Below are 15396 nucleotides of genomic sequence, written 5' to 3'. Positions count from 1 at the left end.
GCTTCCAGGAGCAACTCATTTAAAAGTTCCTGTCATATCACAAGGACATCAATATGTAAGGAAGAGTGAACTCAATTTCTAACAGTTTGAAGCTTGTGTATATACACCTCCCTGAAAGAGGGAAAATTAGAATCTCTTTCAAAACTCTTCTTTTAGAAATTACGTAGTGCTTAGGGTAGGAATTTTAAAACTATTTCTTTCTAATTATAAGTAATTAGAAATGGGTAACTACAATGTACCAGAAATATGTATTATAGAATACATGTTCATTGTTTAAAAACAAAAAAGAGAGAGATAAGCAAATTTTTTTCTGTTTCGGAAAAAATGTAACACTCATAATTTCCCATGTAATAATGATCAATTTTTACATTTGGGATATAAACTTTCAAAACCTCATTTTGCATTTGTGTATATAAGCTCACACATTACTTATGATCCTGCATAAAATTGGTCAAAAAGATGAAATAATGTTCTGCATATTATTTTGTAACCCCTTCTTTTGCATTTATCAATTTATTTTGTGGCATTTTTTATATTAGCCAATTCACATTCCGTTTGCTAGCTTTTCAGTAGCATGAGATTGCATGTGGTAGAGTTTTTAATAATGATCTTAAGGGATGGACGGTCTGTCACTTGTTCTGGAAGATTGCGTGGATATAGCCCGGTCCCCTGTTCACATTCTGTAGTGGGCTCAGTGTCCACTTTCGGCCACGTGTTTACCTTCCCTCTCTTCTGCCTGAGGATCAGCTGGAAGGAAGACCCTGGACACAGGAGGATGCCATCTAACAGACTGTATCAGGCACTTGACCAGACTGCACACAGATATGAGTAAAATTCTTACGTTGGACTAGGATTGTGAAGACTTCCTTATAGGATTCATTAACTGAAAGAGAAAAAATAGAGAGTAAGGACATTTTTACATCAACATATCTGAAATACTTGGGGAAAATTAGACTCCTCTATATTATAGCGTGTCATTTGGAAAATTATATCAGAAACCTGAACATATAAAACCTAAATATAAAACATAAGCAGCTGAAGGTTTTACACTCAATGTGAACTACTCCCCTCTCTTCCACTGTAGCATATGACAGCATTGGGCAGCTATTAATATTCGACCTTATAACATTTTCTCATTGAAGGCAAAATGATTCATTGTAAGCTTCTGTTCACAAAAGTGCAAACGAACCCCAGAGAACCATAAAATTTCAGCACCAAACAGTGCATAGAAATCATCTATTAGATGATAGACTATTAAATCCCAAATTAAAGATCTGGGTAAATATTTGCCAAATGTGGGCATGCAAATGGCATTCACATTTGGCATCGCTGTCTGCATTCTGTACTGGTGACAAATTGTGGTGTAAAAAGAGGGACGAAATCCAAACCAAACTGTAGCTGAGGCTTGAGAGGGCACATATGCCTGTCCATGTTTAAAAGCAAAATCCAACAGATGAGGCAAGTAGACGGAGCAGGAAGAAGGGCAGCCCCTGTATGTGCCCATCAGTTTCCGCTTGGAGCTGTGAAGTACAAGGGCCTCTAGAGAAGCCAGCGTGCATGCCAAGAATAAGTCATTTTTGCTCTCAGAGCGACTCCACTTGCAGACAACCTTGAAACGTGGCTTTTAATCAGGAAGGGCAAGAAAAATAACACACTTCCATGGAATATCCTTTTTTTGAGGGTAAAGCTGTAAAGAAATATATAATTTATAAATATGTGTCTATTGTGAGTCCGCAGATGACTATTACAAGGTCCTTAAGGACTATTTTTGTTTTTCTTCTGGCACCGAGGTTTATACTTATTAGACTCAAAACGGATTGGGTTGAAAACAAAAAGTGTTTTCCCCTTCTCCCTGTTGCGGTTAGACTCAGGAAGGGAAAAAAATGTGGATCTCAAGTCAGTTACAGGTAGTTCTTATCTGGGAGGAGGGTCAGCTGTGGAGGCCTGTGCCCAGATATTTCCAACAACATCTCATATAGTGTTAGACACCTGCCAAATGGCAAAACCAGTCCAGAAACCATAGAAGGTGGCACCATCCATGAGGCTGCCAGTTGGTAAGACAAATCTCACTGGTTCACTTGTCTCTACAGTTCAGCTTCATTATGTCATCCATAAGGATCACTTGTTCTCAGAAGAATAGATTGTCTCTGCGGTTGCCTAGTAAATGGTATTTTCTGGAGATGCCTGCGTTTCCAAAGACCAGACCCAGAATATGAGGTTGAAATCAGCACCCTGACCAGTTTACATGTGACACTGCACACTGCTTACCACTACACACAGGTGTTCGGGCATGAGGTCTGACAGCAGATTAGGAAGACGAGCCAGTGGAAAGTACAGCTGCTGGAAGCAATAAGTAGGCCCAGAGACGGACTCAGATGATCAGGAGTGATGGGGTGAATCTTAGCGAAGGGAGTTGCCCTTGACTGCCACACGCCAGGTTTGGAGCCAGAGTTCAAAACCACAAAGAATTATAATCAAAGGGAAAGCATTGTTCCCGCTGCTTTTCTGTTCTCTTCTTGATTGTCATACATTTCAATGGCATCCAGATGTTCCATTATTTTAGCTACCAACTTGGGAAATTACATTATAGTTAGTTTCAAAGTTGTCAGAACACTAAACTCAACAATGACAGTTTATAACCCATTTTCTCTAAAGTGCTTGATTTCCCCCCCCCCCCCTCTTATAACCCTGATGGGTTGGCATTTAAATAAAGAATGTCAGGATTCTGAAATTCAATTAGTTGTTGTGTATGCAAAGTTATTCTTGGTGCTCACCCACATACATACTGGTTCTTATACATACATATTGGATGTATCGTACTTTAACTTTTTCTCTGCTGGTGTCTAGAGTTGTTAAAAATAGGATATTTGATTCATGGTTTTTATCTTTGAATATTTGCACTTCAATTTTAGACTAAACTATAAGTTATTTTGGCTTTCAAATGTATGCTTTTTTTTCAAAAAAATTGAAGGCTAGTATAAAAAGGCAATGTTATTAATTTTGAAAACATTAATTGACTAATGTAAGTTGACTAAAAAAGCATAATTATATGTATATCATATTTTACAACTGATTTATTTAAGATGTCCCAGAACACCCCATTTATAATTTCCAGTTGCAAGGGGATGAAGTTCTTCAGTGTAAGCCTACAGCATTCTTATGGCTATTTTGAAATTAGGAGACATGGTCACATTCATACATGATAACTAGAAAATCAGCCACTTTTAAATTAAACAAAAAGGCGTAGACAGCCTTGAGGATACTTTTGAAAAGAGACTATTTCTAACAAGTTTAGTTACAGTGTCTGTTCCTGGAGCAAATGAATGGGCGAGTCCTTATAAAACCATTGCTGTTGCTTTTTGTATTATCTGTCTGTACGGTACTTAGCACCCTATTGAACTCAATAAGTGTGCAGCAGTGATAATATTATTGCTCAGAACTCATTTAGCACTTTCGCATCTTTTGAGTGTCATGATGGGCTGCCTACAAGGCGCAGGGAATTTTAATGTAATTTTCATTCTGGGGCTTAGAGCTTGGAAGTGTAATGACCCATGTAAGATAATCCTCCACTCCAGCAGGACATTTTTGGAGCAAAGCCATGGGCTTGACCAAGAATTCATTAAAAAGCGGAGAAACTATGCTTCCCACACTGAAATTCAGGAGCTCAGTGTACTGGCTTTTCCAATCTCTGTCTTCCAAGCCATCCACATCATAATCTCCCAACCCAAAGAAAGAGTAATAGAGAAAGATTGAATAGATCTATGGTAATTAAATAGTTCTGACCAACCTCAATCGAACTGTCTGTCCATGGTAGAGGTCAAAATAGAAATGGAACAGGGCTGGAACAAGGGTGTGTGTGTGTGTGTGTGTGTGTGTGTGTGTGTGTGTGTGTGTTTTAAACCAGGAAAACCAAATTTGTCCCTCAGCCTAATTCAGCTATCGGAAGATGTTGGAATATCTGTCAGTTTGCGTGCGTGCGTGCGTGCGTGTGTGTGTGTGTGTGTGTGTGTGTATTTCTCTTATAAAACTCAATTTTCCTTTTGGCTTAATACAAACTATTCACAGAGAGTTTTGATACCAATAATGTTCTTGATACCTGCCACAGTACCTGGCATCTCATAGGCACTCTAGAAATATTTAACTGAATGAATGAATGAATGAGTCATGAAGGAAAATTCCAAGTTATTATAAAAACAGGGGTCTTGGATATTTTATTTTTTGTTTGTTTGTTTGTTTGTTATTTCTGTTTTGTTATGTTTTTTAAGAGAAAAGTATTGGGATTATCTGACAAAATCCTTAACTTTCCCTTGTATCTCATTTGGGATTATAGGGCAATGAACCTACATTTTTAAAATCTAATTTATCAATAATGTAATAAAATGCTGTGGGAATATTTAATTTTATATTAACTCTATGTAAATAGTTATTTGTGAGAATAGGCAAATATTTGGTATGAGCTTTGGTTAACAGACCATAGCTAATACAATCTCTATGTATAATATCCTAATATGCAAATAGACCAAATGGCAGAACAACCAAACAACCAGTCGCTATGGTGTGCACTGACCACCAGGGGGTGTGCATGGAACATGGCAGGTGTCACAGCAGGTGGCAGAGCAGGGAATGTTGTGGGCATCGGCTGTGTTGGGATGGTAGAGCAGGTGAATGGGAGCGCCAGACCAAGGTGGGGCACTGCTCACTGTCATCAGGACAAGCCTCTGGTGGTTACTAAAAATTCTTTGCTCCCATGTCCCATGGTCCTGCCGGGCACTTGCACCTGCTGCCAGCACCAGCCCTGCCCACACCCACTGCCAATGCCAAAGCTGCTGCCCTGACACCAGCTCCTATTGCTAGTGCCATCAGCATTTGCAAGTGGTGGCTGCCAGCTCTAATTGCCCTTCATGGATTCTCCACCTCCCCCTGCTTTTGAGGGACCATCAGGGCCTGTAGCCACCTCTTGTACCCACTGCCAGCAACAGCCCCGCTTGCACCCACTGCTGGTGCTAGAACCACCACTAGCACACACCCGCTTCCCATGCCTGGTGCCAGTCCTGATCGCTCAGCACTGTCAGTGGGTGCAAGCAGCAACTGCCGGCCCATATTGCCCCTCAGGGCTTCTCTACCTCCCCCTGCTCCTGAGGGGTGATCAGGGCAGCAGCAGCCGCTTGCACCAACTGCTGGCACCAGTTCCAATTGTTCTGTGTGCTATCAGTGGGTGTGAGAGGGGCCCGCACTGTCAGCATGTGGGAGTGGCAGTGGGAAGAGAGGGGCTGCCAGCAGACAGGAGACCAGGAGGCTGTGGCAGGAGGGGCTAGGCAGGGGTGTGAAGGATGGGCCCAGACCTGGCTCTATGCCCACTGCTGCCTTATGGCCCACAGTTCCTTTCAAGGTGCACAGATTCGTGCACTGGGCCCCTAGTAAATAAATAACTACAGATACACACACACACACTTACATGCACATGCCTACTTCCAACACATAAAACATAGTGATTATACTCAAGGTTAATCTTAAACAGTTGGGACACCAGAATAACACAATTAATGCAATAATTAACTGCACACAGAAGGTAATCAAATTATGTGTCCAATTGTGAGAAACAATACATATGTCTTGTAAGAATTAAGGGCTGAACTTACTAAGGGGGACTACATGGTAGATTAGAGACTTGATCAGGCCTTAGTTAAGAAGAAGAGCCCGCCAAGGCCGGTTTGGCTCAGTGGTAGAGCGTCAGTCTGTGGACTGAAAGGTCCCAGGTTTGATTCCGGTCAAGGGCATGTACATTGGTTGCGGGCACATCCCGGGTAAGAGGTGTGCATGAGGCAGCTGGTCGATGTTTCTTTCTCATTGACGTTTCTAGCTCTCTATCTCTCTCCCTTCCTCCTCTCTGTAAAATATCAATAAAATATATTGAGAAGGAGAAGGAGAAGGAGAAGGAGAAGGAGAAGGAGAAGGAGAAGGAGAAGGAGAGCCCTGTAAAATGAGAGGCTGTGTATGATCCAAGTATGCAGGGATGGATATGGCATCCTTGGGAGACTGTGACTAGAGTGACATAAATGCCAAGAGAAATAGGATTTGGAGATAAGTGTGGGGGTGGAGAGAATGAGGTCGTAGTTTTGACCACAGGAAATATAGAACAATGAAAAGTTTTGAGCAGAATGGTGTCATGATGGAAGTTGTATATAAAGATAATTTATATAGTGGAAGGGGGCTTTGGAGTAAGGAAAGGGACTGAGAGCAAGCCAGCCAGTTAAGATGGGGCAGCTCCAGGTATGAGGGGGTTGCTACCCAATCACACACAAGAGGGGATATCAGTAAGATGAAAGAGACATGGGAAAATGTGCAAACCTTGAGTCTTGAGTGAGAGGTACAAGGGTACAAGGGTAGTTATTTCATGGGAGGTACAAGGGTAGTTATTTCCCACAGTTGTCAGAAGCTAATATTCAGCAGCCGACCTATAAAGACCATGTACATGTGGTTGGCTTCATCTGTGATTCTTCCTAAAGGAAGTGATGTGCTCATCATGCTGATTGCTCTCTGTTTAAGTATCCCCTTTTCACTCACCATCAGAATACGACCTCAGGATTGGTCTACTCTTGTCTTCTGCAAAAAAAGAAGCCCTTATAGCATATTTTTGGGGGTGGATAGAAATAAAAATGTCCCTTCTTTTTTGTTGTAAATATGCATGTATTTTAGTTTTACTCTCATTTCTATAAAGTTCTTGACTCTGCATGTTGCAACCACTCCGGCAACTGCGATGTTTCTCACCCAGTTGAGTTTGACTTAGAGTCCATGTATTTTAATTTTCTTCTTCACTGAATGTGTACCTGGGATGTGACCATGAGGAGGAGGCAGTTCACTTGCCAGGGTTTTGCCTGATAAATCCATCATCCCAACTGAATCACAGTGGTGTAGAAATGAATGCTAGAGAGATTATTTAGAGAAAAGAGGGAGGTTTCCCTTTTAGGACTGTGGCAGAGGTCTAATGTTCTCTAAGAGAATGGAAACCAGTGGAACATCTGTAAGGCTGAGAGAAACCCATTGTTAGAGGCTGCAAAGTGCCTGGGTCTTGGTTGGAGCTGACCCAGGTGTTTTGCATCAAGATCTTGCCATTTATTTGTTGAATGATAATAGAGCAAATTTGTAACCTATGATAGTTTTCAGTATCCTCATCTGATAAATGGGGAAGATAACAGCACCTCATTAGGTGGTTTTAACTGCTGTGTGGAGAGCATATGTAGAGAGACTAGCAGAATGCTTTGCGGATAGCAATATATCAACTATTGTTAATTTCCTTCTTCAAGGCAAAAACGAGGCATGTTTCATTGTCCCTAATACCTAGCACAGTCCTAGCATAGTCAGGGAATATTTTGCTCAATAGATGCAAAAGCCAAAGGGGATTGTAAAGACTAGGGAAAGCAGCAATATCTATAAATATACCTGTTTGCCTTATACTGGAGGCATCTTCTCAGCACTTCAGCTAACATACATCCTTGCTGACATGCAAGTGTGTGTATTGCCCTTGTACTTCCAAAGGTGAGCCCTCTTATTCCCTCTCACAGGTCTGTCAGGAGCTCTGATGACTCAGCCTCCTACAGATCGGGTGGCCAGTTATGTTATTAAAATTAAGAAGTATCTGGAATGGCTGTGTCAGCCACCAGACAGCAGACCTAGGTTTGATACTGCTGTGTTTGAAATGACTGAAGAATGTGGATGATAGGAGATGATGTATGAACATATATGGAAGAGTACTTTTAAAACATTTTATGAAAGACTTTATTTTTACTCCTACGGTTTTGCTATCACATCGCTCTTCATTTAAAATTGATTTTAGTTCATTTCCACAACCTTTCCTTCAGTGCCTAGGAGATGCAGGGTCTGTGTTCAAGGTGATAGGGACATTATAATGGAAAGGGTGGACTGGTTGATGCCAAACTGGGTTCAGCTAGATAACCAAGATGAATTGTAGCAATGGCCACACATTGTAGTTTCTCCCGTCAAGAGGTAGAGCCTTGGCCTGGTGACTTGCTGTGATCACACATCAATAGCATCCAACGGAAAAAAAAACATGTGGAATTTCTGAGCTGGGGCCTCCAAAGATATTGCTTCAGTTCCTACTGTGCTTATTAATCCTGCGACTTGGCCCTCTTTTCATGATGTGCTCACTCCTCAGAGGGGTGACGGACCCGCCTACCAAATTTTGGGTTGAATCTCTAGACAACATGCCACACTAATTCATGCACAGGGGTGGGGTGGGTCTCAGCCCATCCTCCTCAACACTGCCTGGCTCCTCCCACCGCACCCCTTCAAGGACTCCCCCACTCTGGTCCCCTATCTGCCAGCAGCCCCACTCCCATCACCGCCGCTGCTCCCACATGCTGATGGCACTGGCCCTGCTGGCACCCACTGATGGTGCAGAGCAATTGGAGCCTGAGACATCAGCGGGTGTAAACAGGGCCAGTGCCATCAGTGGGTGCTAGCAACAGCTGCTGCCAGATCACCCTGCAGGAGCTGGGGGAGGTGGAGAAGCCCTCAAGGGCGATAGGGGCCAGCAGCCTCAGCTCGCATCCACTAATGGTGCTGGCAGTGGGTGCAGGCAGCAGCTCTGGCACCAGCTGCAGGTGTGAGTGGGGCCAGCGCTGGCAGTGGGTGCGAGAGCCAGGCAGGATCACAGCATGTGGGAGCAAAGAATTTTCAGTAACCACCAGAGGCTTGCACCAATGACAGTGACCAGCACCCCTCCTTGGTCTGGCGCCCCTGCTCACCTGCTCCACCATCTTGCTGCGGCCAACTCCCACCATGTTCCCCATGGTGGTCATTGCATGGCATAGTGATTGGTTGTTTGGTTGTTCTACAATTTGGTCTATTTGCATATTAGGGTTTTATATATATAAATAATTTTAATGATATATGTCTCTACACATGCACTTTTTCTGGTAAGTCTTTTACCACTTTTACCACTTTCTCATGCAGTGTACAATGCACTTTTTCTGGTAAGTCTCCTAAGACACACTGGAAAAAAGTTTGACTGAGATTGAATTTTCCATGTCCTTCCTCTGTTTAAGGGAAATGTGGTGGAAAGCTGAGAGTGATGCCGTGAGCTTACTCCATCAGAGGTAGAGCATTATTCACCCTTAAGTCTCCCTTAGCGCAATAAATGTTTGTTGCATTACTCTTCCTTGAGGGTTTTTTTTTTTTTTAATACCATAGGGGCTTAATTAGTGTTATTTATGACCGGAACTTGTAGAATATAAGGGTCTAGAATTTGAAACATGTCCGCTTTCCAGAGATATCCCAGAGAGTATATTTAAAGTCGAATAAGAGGTTGATTTTCATCTGTATCCTCTCACTGCTTAACATAGTGCCTACTGCTTAGACCCAAAAAATTGTTGTGGATATTTACTGATTGATCTCCAGGAACACTTTAATGTCTTCAAAACTGTGGGACTAATTATCTTCTTTTATCTAGACACTGATACACTGAAAATGAAACAAGTAGTCACTGCCAATATAGTTGCTTTAACGTATAATTCAAAATGCTTTAAAATATACTCAAATTAACCTTTTCTTTAAGAAATAGGTATACAGAAGGTGAGCTATAAAGTTAGTTTCAATAAAGTGAATCTATTCTCTGGCCACTTGTTGCCATACAATTAGAAATACATTTTTATTTAAAACATGTCATGAGATATTAAACTGTGAAGGACTTTCAATCTGATAGTATTATACACTGCGTGAAAAAGTGGTAAAAGCATTTCCTAATACTTTGAGAAGTCTCAACTCTATCCAGTTTTCCCATTTTCTTCATCTCCATTTCTAGATTAATTCAATGCTCCAGCTTCTGGAACTTAACTAACTCTTCTCCGTCTTATTAGTGGTAATTTGAAGTATCTTAATAGCCATCTAAATTCACATAAAATTTTTGCATTTAAAAAATGAATTATTATTAACTTACACCAGGACTTCAAACTCAAAATCTATTGGACAGCTCCTTTAATGCAAATAATATTTGAACTCAGCATATTCTATCCTCTGAGGATTTATTTATGTGTGACAGTTCTGGATTCTAAATGCCATTGCATATCTTTAGTAACAAGCACACACTGCATATAGGGCTACTTGAGCAAATGCTTGTTATTACAAGTTAAATGGGATAGTAAAGGGTCTTATCAGCTATTGTTAGAAAAATATGAAGTAAAAAGCTGTGTCCCTTTTGGGATTGATGAAAATTGGACTTTGGTGATTGCACAACTCTATAAATATACTAAAAAACATTTAAGACTACTTTAGGAAGGGATCGAAAGATGAAAACACAAACCTTAGGCAGCATTCTCCAGAGAAGCTCACGCTACTGATTAGACATAGCCCTGAGCAAGTTATAAGGGAGTGTGTAACTGCCCTCGGGGCATCCTTAGGAACCTCCCCAATCCCCTTGACCTAGCCTTACGGGATTACCTTTGGGCAGTACAAGCCCATCTAGGAGAGAAACTGGGGAAGCCATGTGCTTTTTAAAGTCCCATTCTCAACACTTTCAGAATTCCTCTTCTGGGACCCAAACTCTGCGTGTGAGTGTATGAGTATACACTAAAAGTCCACCCCATGATTCTCCTCCTCCACTGCCTTTCCTGTCACTTTCTACATGCTTTATGGACCAGAGCAGTAGTCCTTGAGCCAGCACTGGAGAAGTGAGTTTGAAAGGGCGCTGGGAGAAAGAGAGAGGCTGCAGCAGGTGGTGTAAGACATGGGAGGAGCATGTGTTGTACTGTCAGTTCTCTGTGTGGTACACACTGTGTTCCTAAGCCTTTCCGTCAAGGGTGTCTTTCTTCCACTTCCTCTGAATGTGAAGGATTATTTACTCCATGAGGGAACTCTTGTAGTCTGAGCGAGAGAAACTCCTCCAACAGCTTCTCAGCTGGTGAAGATGATGAGGCAGAAAAAAAGGCAGTAGTTGGATGAGGAAAACAGTCCTAGAAGCTATTGATGCCCTGGGGGCAGTGTATTTTCTGAAATCTAAAACCCATAGCGACATCTCCATAGCAGTAGCTCAGGAGTTCTGCTATCATCACTTGTGACTTCATTCAGTCAGTTGTCCATTGTGATGATGATTCCTCAGATGCTGGTATAGAATCTGAGCTTTGAAATGGTGTGGCCAAAACCGGTTTGGCTCAGTGGATAGAGTGTCAGCCTGCAGATTGAAAGGTCCCAGGTTCGATTTCGGTCAAGGTCACATACATTGGTTGTGGGCACATCCCAAATAGGGGATGTGCAGGGGTCAGCTGTTTGATGTTTCTCTCTCATCGATGTTTCTAGCTCTCTATCCCTCCTCTCCTCTCTCTCTGTAAAAAAATCAATAAAATATATTTTTAAAAAGAAATAAAGAAAGAAAGAAACAAAGAAACAAAGAAAGAAACAAAGAAACAAACAAAGAAAGAAAGAAAATGGTGTGAATTAATTACTGGGGCCAAGTGCCGATATTTTCTCAAGAAAAACAAGCTTATTGGTATTTCTCAGAGGGACTGTACACAATGCTATGATCATATTTCTAAACAAAGGGATGAGATTTTTCAGATGTATACAAGACTTCCTGAAGAAACACAGGTAGTATAAATTCTTAGATGAAGACTTTGTATTGCATATATATCAAGACAGTAGGGGGGCGGTGTGGCTAATAAATTTTAATCCATTGGGTGAAGCAACAGATTCACTGCTGTTTACTTGGGAAGAACTAATACCTGGAAGAAAATTAAAAGGTGATTTTAGGGAAGGAGGGGCTCTGGAGCAGGATTCTACAGCTTCCCATTGCACAAGCAGTGAAGTTACAGTTCAACCCAGGCTCTGAGTTATCAGCTGCCCCGGACTTTGTGGGCCTCTCTACATAGGAAGATGCTCACAAACTCATTGATTTTCTTAAACTGGAGAGAAATCAGCAAGAGGATGACTGACTAGGGTGCTAGAGTTCAAGACTGAGTTAAGGAGGAAACCACAGCTACTTCAGGAGTCTGTTTATGGTTCACAACTTCCAATTAACCCAGTAGGGTAGGGTGAGCAATGTGGAAATCAATAGTTTTTTATATTCATGTATATTAACTGGGGGAGGGAGGAATAGAGGAGCTTTGTTACTTGTAAAAATGACATAATAAATAGATATTAAACATTAAAAAAATCAACATTTAATTGCACATTTTAAACAAGTGAACTTATGGCACCTAACTTATATCTCAGTAAAGCTGATTAAAAAAACAAAACAAAACAAAACTTTGTCCTGGACCTAGCTGAATTAGCTCAGTGGATAGAGCATCAACCTGTGGACTGAAAAGTCTATGGCTCGATTCTGGAAAAGGGCACATGCCTGGGTTGCCGGCTTGATCCCCAGTAGGGAGTGCGCAGGAGGCAGCCAATTAATTTTTCTCTCTCATCATTGATGTTTCTATCTCTTCTTCCTCTCCTTTCCTCTCTGAAATCAATAAATTTCTATTTAAAAACAAAAAATAAATAAAAACTGTGCCCTGGTGAAGGAATGAAAGAATGGTTTAATTTACATGTACTATAAAAAGCTTTAGAATCCTAATAAACTGTCAGTTGAAACAAATACTAATTGCAACATTAACAGTGTAAACATCAACTGCCCAAGGAATTTTTTCAAAGGTTTGTCTTGTCTGTAGCTATGGCTCCAACTTATGACATAGAAATGTAGCATCTTTGATGATCCTGCCAATTTAGAGGTATTTATTGAGTTCAATTTTGATAGGAACTGCTCCTGAAGAAGCAACCTGTGCACCCAGCCTCTAGTAAAATATCAAACACAATTGCATCAGTAACAAAACTTTGTGGCTTAAAGCAACAGCCATTTTATTTATCTCACAAAGTTGTGGATTGCTCCGTTGCTGTTATCTTTCCCGGCTGGACTGATGTCTGCTGGGCTTTTTCAGGAGATTATGGTCAGCTGGTGAGAAGACTGGTTGATCTAGGACAAAGTAACTTATATGTCTGACAGTGGGCAGGCTGGCATCTGTGGTGCTTTGTTCTCCTCCACTAGCCTCTTATTTTCTAACTTGGTCACATATTGATCTCAGAGTATAAAGGGTAGCATGAGCAGAAACCACGAAGCTTGTTGAAGCTCAGAATTAGAATGCACACAGCATCACTTCCTCTGTATTTTATTAGTCAAAGCAAGTCACCAAATGTCTTAGCATAGGTTGCTATAACAGAGTTCCACAGACTGACTATAAAGTCCAAGATCAGGGTGCCAACATGGTTGGGAGCTTTCTTCTGGGTTGAAAATTGCCAACTTCTCATTATGTCCTCACACACACAAAAAAAATAGACCCAACTAGCTCTCTGGTCTTTTTTTATAAGGGCACTCATCCCATTTATAAGGGTTCCTTCCATCCATATGACCTAATGATCTCTAAAGGCCCTATCATTACATTGAAGATTATATTTCAACTTATGATTTGAAGGAACATACAAACATTACATCTAGAACACCAAGTCAGACCTGATTCAAAAGCCAGGGAAATAAAAATAGAATTCACTTTTTGATATAGGGAACTATGAAATTGTGTGGCCATTTTTGCAATTCATCATGATATACTATCTATGTGAACTTGGTTTCGTGTTGAATACCACTTTCATTTTAATTAGAGTATGTCTCATAATGAAGATGATTTGGCCCTAAGTGTTGTTAAATACACAGTCATAATGTTATATATGTGTTAAATTTTGGATTAATTGCCTTATTGGAAGTGGCAGGGATAACAGCAACTATTACCAAAATTGTTTAAATTTTGCTTTTGAGTTTTGCCACAGCTTTATCTAACAGAAGTATTTCTTTGTGCTCCTAATTTTTATACCATTAAGTAGGAGTCTATTGCCAGAGGATCATGGGGAACCCATGATGGGATTAAAACTATGCTGTGGTTAGTACACATTGGGTTATTGAGAATCAACAACATCATGATTTCTGTTCTAATTCTGACCATTTGCTAGCTAGAACTTTCTCACAGCAATAGGAAAAGTTGGGGTGTAGACTAAAACATACACATGAATACAAGAAAAAACATAACAAGACAAGAGTAGGAAATAACACCCTAAATCCTATTGACTAATGTTGGAAAAGAGATTCATAATATACATACTTGGTTAAGCTACTACCCACCAAAAGGAAAATCATCAATAGGAAGTTGGAAATTGCCAAATATGATCTCACATCTTTGTTAAAACTATAAGATCATCATTCCCTTGCCAACTGTCCCTAAAAGAGAGGTCTCCCCCTTTTAGGTGGAGAGCAGAATGCCCAGGTCTAGCTAGAAAAACCACTCAAGTCTGGACATTTGACATTAGCTGTGTCAGACCCAACGACCTTTGTCCACGGCCATTAAAAATTTTTACAATCCAACTTTGATAAACCTCTTCAGGTTCAACCTTGGGTCTCAGACAGAAAAATTCATGCCCGAACTACTTCATCAAAGTGTACTGTTCAGTTTAATTTTCTACCCCTAGGCATCCATTTTCTCTAAACACAGCTCCCAATGTGATGGTATCAAAATAAATGCCTGCTTCCAAGTTATCTGATAGAAAAAGAAGAAAGGAACTTGCTACTTGAGAGGGTTTTTTAACTGATTATACAGTTATAGAAGTCTAATATCTTAAAGGATATCTTAAATGACTCTTTTCTTCTATAATATGTTGCCCTCAGATAGAGTTAGGTTTTTTTTTAATGAAAGTACTAAGCCAGTTTCTTAGTAGCATGTAAATTGAAGATTATAAAGAGCATTTTAAAAGCAGAGATTTCTTTTCTTTGTCATAATCTTCAGGTTGATACATTTATATAAAGACTCCTTTCCACCATTTCTGTCCACTGAGTCAAGAGTGGAACAGTGGCGAAAGCCTCTCCAGAGTGCTACACTGGGGAGACTTTCCATCTCCCCAGTACTGCTCTACAAATAAACAGTTAATATTTTAATAAATATAAAATGTTAAAATTCTAATTTTCTAAATTTTTTGATTATTCAATCTCCAAAATAACTCTCTTTAGATCTCAAAGGCACTTTACCAAATGTACTAAAATACTGACTCTGAATTTTGCAGGACTTCACATTGAATGGAATTGTCAGTTTCTAGGAAATTCTGGTTCAGGGATTTTCTTTTTCATTTCTATATACAACATTTTAAATATATTTAATTTTTCAAGAACTAAGAGTCACATTTGGCTTAATTTTCTTACAATATGTTTATTATTCAGAAATGTATATTTCATCATCAGCAACCACAATTGAGGATGGCACTAATTTCCCATATATTCATCATACATATGAATTTGCTGAAAAAAGATGCAGAGCAACTATATCAATAGCAAATGGTGAATTTTTTGTTAGTTTTTAGAAATGCAAATCT

The 15396-nt window shown here is 40.3% G+C and overlaps 1 protein-coding gene and 1 pseudogene across 7 annotated transcripts in view; both read left to right on the top strand.

Annotated features, from left to right (window-relative positions):
- Positions 1-15396, top strand: part of FAT3 (FAT atypical cadherin 3) — a 644128-nt gene that overhangs the window by 471157 nt on the left and 157575 nt on the right. The window lies entirely within an intron of this gene.
- Positions 6256-11942, top strand: LOC311627510 (translation initiation factor eIF2 assembly protein-like; annotated as a pseudogene). The gene is made up of 2 exons: positions 6256-6270; positions 11380-11942. The product of its transcript is annotated as a translation initiation factor eIF2 assembly protein-like (transcript).

This window comes from Pipistrellus hanaki, assembly GCF_964339955.1.
Source record: "Pipistrellus hanaki genome assembly, chromosome: 9".
Lineage (NCBI taxonomy): Eukaryota > Metazoa > Chordata > Mammalia > Chiroptera > Vespertilionidae > Pipistrellus > Pipistrellus hanaki.
The sequence above is the reverse complement of the archived record's forward strand: the minus strand, read 5'-3'. Positions and strand labels throughout refer to the sequence as shown.